The sequence below is a fragment of the Sinocyclocheilus anshuiensis genome, unplaced genomic scaffold (genome assembly GCF_001515605.1).
Source record: "Sinocyclocheilus anshuiensis isolate Anshui unplaced genomic scaffold, SAMN03320099.WGS_v1.1 scaffold3378, whole genome shotgun sequence".
Classification (NCBI taxonomy): Eukaryota; Metazoa; Chordata; class Actinopteri; order Cypriniformes; family Cyprinidae; genus Sinocyclocheilus; species Sinocyclocheilus anshuiensis.
Window position 1 is genome coordinate 125,738 of NW_015540832.1, and position 7,914 is coordinate 133,651.

At 35.9% G+C, this 7,914-nt stretch overlaps 1 pseudogene; it reads right to left on the reverse strand.

Annotated features, from left to right (window-relative positions):
* The window catches only part of LOC107687362 (porimin-like), a 7,728-nt pseudogene extending 2,295 nt beyond the window's left edge, over window positions 1-5,433 (reverse strand).
* Window positions 5,434-7,914: the final 2,481 nt, after the last annotated feature.

Here is a 7,914-nt window from a genome sequence, read left to right on the forward strand (position 1 = left end):
TTTATTTAATATGAAATTATAATTAACATCATTTTTTTCCCCATGACTTGTTGGACAATTTCAGGACAAACACTGACAACAAGACAAACTTTGCTGTCATCCATTCAAAACTGCTGAAAATTATACCATTTTAAGATGAGTGATATTTATATCCCCCCTATTACAATACTCAGGTAAAAACTAATCTGTGGTTCTTTTGTGTGTCACACCATAGGACATTACGTCACACTAAAGGACTTTATTGTGACATAATGTTTCTATTTAATTTTGAACATGTCAAAGAAGAAAGTTTAATTTTGATACAAACAATATCAACGTTTTTTAAACAAAACAAAAAATTATTTTCATCAACAAAAGTCAGTCTCTTAGTCAATCAGTATGTTACTGAAACTCTTCTAGCCCCCTGCTGCATGTGTGGCACAGCTAAATATGATTGATATTCAAACTATATTCATTAATTTTTTTTTAAACTATATGGCTTTTTTAAGGCATCATTTTACTTTCTGCATCGTTCTCTTAGGATCTCCTCCCTTCTGGTGGATGGATCCCTGTTAATTTTCTGTCTATATTTCCATGTCCTCTGTCTTCCAGTAATTTCTCTCCCTCAGTTCTTTCTGTTTCAAAAACAAATTACCACATTTTATACTTATGTTCATGACACTTTATAACAGTAAGTTTTCTGCAAAAACATCAGAAAATAGTTTAATGTAATTATTGCATTTAAGAACACTGGAAATGATCAAAAAATAATAAAAAGGAGTAAAACAAATCTTATTTAATTATTTAAAACGCTTTTTAAAGAGACCTTGTCCTCTGGTGTGACATCTTTGTCCTGTGGTGTGACATTTCCTGTCACACCAAAGGACGTTTCAGCCTTTTGTGTCAATTAATGACCTTGCTATTCCGAGCTAACCTGTCATTAGCGTTAAGCAAGACACATTTGCATAATTTCCATCATTATGTAGTTTAACATGCAGTTTTTAATTAAAAAATATAATTTAAGGGTGTCACACCAAAGGACAACAAAACGTAACACTTTTGTAGTGGTTCCAAAAAAGTTAAATATTTGAACAATTCTGAGACAGAAATTGACCATGTGCACGTCATGGGCTTCACAGGGGGCTAAAGTAACAATCATGAATGGGGTGCTTCAACTAATGTAATTTTGTTCTGGAATTGGCCAATTTAGGCTACGTCCACACGAAGCCAGAGCTTTCCCTATCCGATCTTTTTTTCCCCTAGTCTCAAGAAATATCTGCGTCCACACGAAACCATGAAACCGACACAAAACTGTAGTATACATGTCAGACCAATATGTGTCGCTGTAATTCTGCCACAGAGATACACTAAAAATGGAAAAGAAGACTTGGACTATGCGCATAAACCTTGCGCGTGGTATACAAACGAACATGGAACAATACATTTATTAATCTGTGTTAATGTTAGTTAATAAAAAGACAATCGTTCAGTGTTTGTTCATGTTTTTTTTGCTGTTACGTGACGTAGAAGTGTCTGACTAGGGGCGAGACGTGGGCTGATGACGTCATAGTTTCAGAAAATATCCGGATTGGCTGTACACACGAAAACGCAAGGGCGGCGTTTTCAGATTTATCCACTCTGGGACCCGGTTTCAAAAAAATATCGGTTTCACTCTCCCAAAACACCGGATCCGTCTGGACAAAATGCCTATACGATACAAAATGTATGCGTATACAGCTAAACGCGTCTCCGTGTGGACGGGGGGTCACACCAGAGGACATGGTTTTCAGAGACAAAGTATATCAAGTTCAGAAATATATGCACTGTAAAAAATGACCGTCAATTTAACGGTAAAAGACTGTAAGAATGCTACAGTAAAAACCTGTTAAATGGTTAACGGTAAATTCCCCTACTATATACGGTGAAAAACTGTATTGGACATTACATGTAATTTTACGGTAGTATGCCGTTTTTGGAAGTGAAAAAAACATGTATAATTTACAGTGAATAACCGGAAATTGACATTCCCAGAATTCCCTGCGTTACATTTCAAATTTGATGTATTTTTTGTTGTTGAAATAACTGTTTCTTAGTTTTTTCTTATCAGTTTTGTATATTAGGGTTGTGTGTTACACCTAATGTTGTTAAATTAATGTTTATTGCATTATTTCAGTTTGATGTGTGTTACCATGATGGTGTTTAGTGTTTGTGTGAATGACATTGTGCACCTTCTATATATGTTATTATTTAAAAGCTGCTTGTGATGTGTTTTGGTTCATCATGTGACTTTCTCATCATCACCTGCATTTGGTGGTTATCAGTGTATTACAAGGTACAAAACAGATTTCAGTACTTCAATAGGTTGGTATATTAACATTATTTCAGTTAATGAAATTACGGTATTTAACTGTAAATTTAAACCTGTAAAACCTAAAATGTTGCTACCGTATTTTTTACGGTAAAATTCTGGCAACCACAGCTGCCGTTTTTTTACCGTAAATTTTACGGCTTTCTTTTTATGAAAAAAATGATTGCCATCTACACTTGCACAATTATGTCAGAGGTATTTATTAACATTTTTATGTTTTTCTTTTTAATTTATAAAAGTTGTAATTTACTGAACCATGCTTGAGACAGTCACACCATAGGACACTTTTGAGATTTGGCTCAAAAATTTAAAAAATCTAATAACACTGCAGCTTTTTATAACATCAGGTCCATGTAGGGCAAAGAAATGTTTAATGATTTACTGCATTTTAAATAAGGACAATATTCATTATATTCATTTTTATCCTGTGGGACAGTGAAAATGCCATGTCACGTCAACAACCCATATACATATATACACACACAGTATTTGTCTCATATATACAGTACCATTTTCGAATACTTTCTTTTTATCAAATAAAAGTTTAAGATTTTATTCACCTTATAGCTGGTTGGTTTGGTATATGGCTCTATATAATATAACTTTGGCAATAACTTTTTAATAATCCCTATCGGAAAAATGTATTGAAAAAAATAAAAAATTCCGGAACCAGTGCTGCTGAAAAAGTGGATGGGCACTAATGCGTTCTTTTGAGAAATAGGAGGTACATGGTTCAAAAACTCATCACATATCTGAACATATTTGGATCCACGTGTTTTTTTTTAAACAAGCAATTAATGAAATGTAAAAATACTGGGGGGCTCTGATGGTACTCACATGACTCTGTAGCGCACTTCCTGTTGTGAGCAGGCCAACCTGTAGCCCAGAGTGACTATCAAGAGTGATAATAAAGGCCAGCATCATACCGCCAATGAAACTACCCCCATGGAACTAGGAGGAACGCCTGTTTTATCCATCCAAAGACAATGGTAGTTTCAAAATTTGACTGTATAAATGCTGATGCTGTTGGTGAAACTACTGCTGATCTAAAGTAGTGCAATCAATCAATGCAGAAACTCAGACTGTACCTGTCGATGCAGAAATCAGGCGTTTGCTCTCTGTTGAGATGTGCACAGTGTTCACAGACGGTTCAGTTGAGGTGATGGGTTCAGCTTTGGGCAGTAACGTTGAATAGTTGGACATGTTCGATCCAGTCACTGAAGTCTTTCCTTCAGCTGAATGAGCCTGGACAGCTCTCCTGTCTGCATATGGAAAATCCAGATCAGCAAAAGCATTTTATTTGTTCTTATATTATAGAAATTACAATAAAAAGCTACTAGCAGAGTACTTTTATAGTGTTGTGTAAGATTTTGCTGCAATAGCACACATCTGGTCCAAAACATTGTGAATGCTGTAATCTGTGTTTTCATAGAAAACTTGAGTAAGATGATGTGAGTTAAGAGATTCATACGGCTGTACTACTTGAGTATAACTCATCAGTTGTTTACATGTAGATTGTCTCAAAACAGTGAGCAGAGAACCGTCTACCTAGACCAGTTGTTATCAGCCAGGGCCTGGAAAAAAGTATATACTTTGGTAGAAAATGTCTTCAATCAGATAAACAGTAAAACATACAGGCCACACCATTAGAATAAATCACTTTATTGGATAATTTTTGCTACCATATATGAAAGCACCTTTCAACAATACTATAAAGAAAACACTAAAAATGTCCCCGAACTGTAACCAAAAGATAATCCAATAACACCTCTGATTTAACATTTTTTTTACAGGTGCATATTTTATACACTATAGATTACAAACTCATTTAAATGTCCTGAAGTACAACTAGACTAGAAAAAAGAAAACACACACACACACACACACTGAAAACACACTGAGTTCAAGTATTCTCAACTTGAAAGTATTCAAGTTCAAGTATTCTCAACTTGAAATGTGGGCCGGGGCCCAACAGGGGACCTCAGCAAAGTGCTATGACAGCCTCAAGATAACTTCAGAATGATTTAAAATAAGACAAAACGAGCATTAAAATAAGTCCCAGATATGTATTTAGATATTTATTTTTATTTATTTTGTGAAGAAGTTAGAAGAAGAACCAGGGTTCCCACGTTCTTAAAAAATCTGAATATATGAGGGAGAATAATTTTAAAAGTGTGATTTGTAGACCTTAAAAAGCAAATGAATAACTTGGCAATTGTAAAATGAATATACTTTTTTGCCAAGATTTAAAATGGACCCTTTTCACAGACTTGACAGATGACCTCACTAAATGTCGAATGAGGAATGTTATCATGGATTTTTCTACTGGAGCAAATGGGAATATAAAAGTAGTTTCGGTTCATCACTATAAGTTTACCCAACTATGACGACTTGCACTTCTGAGAAAATGTGAAAAGGGTCCATATTTTATCAGGTAGAAATTCCGTGTAAAACACGATTTGAGGGGGCCCCGAGTCAATATGCTGTTCAGGGAGCCCAGAAACCATAGTGGCACCCCTTAAGGCAACAAAAACGAGGTGCTAATATGTAGAGGGGTCTTGCTATATGGTTTCTAGAGTCCTTTGGCTTGTTGCTAGGGCGTTTCAAGGCTGTAACTATGCTGTTTCTGAATGGCTGCTTATTAAAGTATCTAGCGCTCTGTCACTGACCCTTGTACAGCCGTCCAGCTTCTCCTCACTATCTGTGGAATTAACAAAAAATAATTAGAGTAATACGAATAGTAAGTATGAGCAATAGTAATGTTGTTTCGCAGGCACCAAAACTGACAAATTTGGCATCTTTGCCATAAGCCTTGCTTAATTTCGGACTCGGAGTCTGTTGTGCAGCTCACTTCCGTTTTGAGACAGAACCGCAATGTTCCAAACTCTGTGTACACGTATACACAATGGAAGCTTTCACAATTTTCCGAGGTTTCCACAGAGTTCTTACAATATAAATAAACAACTGAGAAATACTTACCCGATGGCAAAAACAGACAGGAATTAATGAAGATGAAACACAAACAGCGGTTCATTTTCTTTACGAATAAACTAAAGTCCTACAGTCCCAAACTAACCGACAGTCATGACGGACGAAAAAAAGTCATGACGGTCTTCTGAGTCTGCCCTCATTAGCGACGAATTTATCAAACTGCCTCAGGTGTCATTCAGAGGAACGCGTTATAAATAATATAAATAATGAAATTAGACTTTAATATCCAGTTTTAGTCAACACCAGCACAACTGGCTGACAGCAACAGCAACTGAAACTGTGCACTAGGTGGTCTTTACTTGGGGTTTGGTTTGCACATCTGTCGATGTCAGGGGCGGACTTAGTGATGGGGGCCCTAAGCAAATTTCAGGTATGGGGCCCCAACACGATAAGTATGCTCTTTTACGCCTAACCCTTATTTTGCTCGCTCTCACTCTCTCATAGGTTATAGCTATAACTATTATTTATTATAACTATTTCCCCTTCACAACTTAAGTAAATAATTAGTCAACCTGATGCTGTTCTAAAGCCATATTAAGCTACCTTATTTTTTCCCGATCACAAAAGAAGACATTAAAAAAAATGCTTGCACTTGTCCATTTAATGAATTGTAAACTTCTTCAATCTTTTTACAAATAGGACTCAAATGTCATAAAAATTATCCCATGCAACTCGTTCCGTATTCCAAGTATTCTTAAGGCATAAGGTCGGGTTTGCCGAGAAACAAATCGAAAATGTCATCTTAAGAGAAAATCTCCAGTCATTGCATTCCTGCATTTATAGGAGTGTGCGGCAGTCGCGCCTAGGAAAGGCATACAAGAGAGTCATTTTGAAACATCAAGACAAATAAAATTATGACTTGAAACACAATAATTTCTAATAATATATCTATTCTGAGGCAGTCAAAACAGCTTAGAATTCACGCAAAGAGCGCTAGCTCTGTCTATAGGCCTAATCACTAAAAGCTGTCACTCACTTCAGTTCATTGCGATCTCACGACGTTCCGTTAATAAGCTTTCTACACTGCACAATGAATCTCTTATTTACATCATATCTACACGTTGTTATAATGAGAGGATTCGCGAGCTTGCAGAACTCTGCACCTGACAAAAACTCGCCGTTTTGTGCGGTGGGTGAATATTTGACGCTCTAACACAAATACATACTGGTGGATTTGCCAAATATGTTTCGCCAATATCAGATGGGGCCCTTTTCCACGACATTCTAATTTATTGAGATGCACCTGTACGTTGTTATAATGAGAGGATTCGAGAGCTTGCAGAACTCTGCACCTGACAAAAACTCGCCGTTTTGAGCGGTGAGTGAACATTTGACGCTCTAACACAAATACATACTGGTGGACAGTGTTGGGGAAAGTTACTTTTAAAGTTAATGCATTACAATATTGCGTTACTCCATAAAAAAGTAACTAATTATGGTACTTAGTTACTTTTTATGGAAAGTAATGCGTTACGTTACTTTTGCGTGACTTTTTAAATCTGGACAGGGCTTGCTTTGTTTTTAAAATAAAAAAAGTTATATTTTTGGCAAATATAAATGCCTTTTCACACCAAAAGTGAAATGAATAAGCCTCTGGCTGAAGGGAAAGTAAATTTACGTCCGTACAGTAGAATACAGAAGAATAAATTTCAACACACTTCAGCAATAAAAAAAGACACAAATGTTTGTCTAGAGTAATTTGTGCTTATTATTATGGTTGAACTGGATCATCGAAGGTCAGAAGCAAAGACATTGGTTAATAGAATGGGATTAAATACATAAAGGATATTTGTGTTGTTTAACATTTAATTATTGCAGGTTTGCGTCATATTCTGAGTTGCATTATTTTTATTAATTTTGAGGAATACTGAATCTGTTTTTTGTTTTTGTGTTAACCTCGCCTATTGGTTAAGTCCGCCCCTGGGTGTGTGTTTACTGTAAAAAGCAGGCGCTCGCCCTGCATATCTAATGTTTCATTATTGTTTTGAAAGTAATGACGTCCAAGCAAGTGATTTGAAACTCATTTTATTTTTGCAAAGTATCACAGTCTGGAGGGGGAAATCGAAGTACATTTACAAAAACTTGACAGGAATGATCAGTTGAGCCAGAAATCCCATGGTCATGTTTTTGATACAGGATCAATTCAATTGAACTTTCTTTGCAAATGGTGAGTGAGACTGTAAGATTGTCAAAACGATGTCAAAAACAAAAATACTTAGTTTTTTTCGAATTTATGGCCACTTAATGTAAGCATGGAGTAAAGGAAGAAAGAGATGCACGTCTATATCCAACATCAGCGTTTGTGCCTGGCCCTGGTCTAGTGTCCAAAATTTCCACTTTTACAATGCATTTTGTTAAAGCTACTATAACATAATTATGACATTCATATGAGTCATATAAGTTGCTGACTTGCTGTGCACCAAAACCAAATGTTTATTATCGCTTGTGTGAGCTATGAAGGTTTTAACAGTGTTTTTCACCGCAACATGAGTCCCATGCTATGTATTAAAGGGTTAGTTCACCCAAAAATTTAAATTAGCCCATAAATTACTCACCCTCAAGTCATCCTAGGTGTA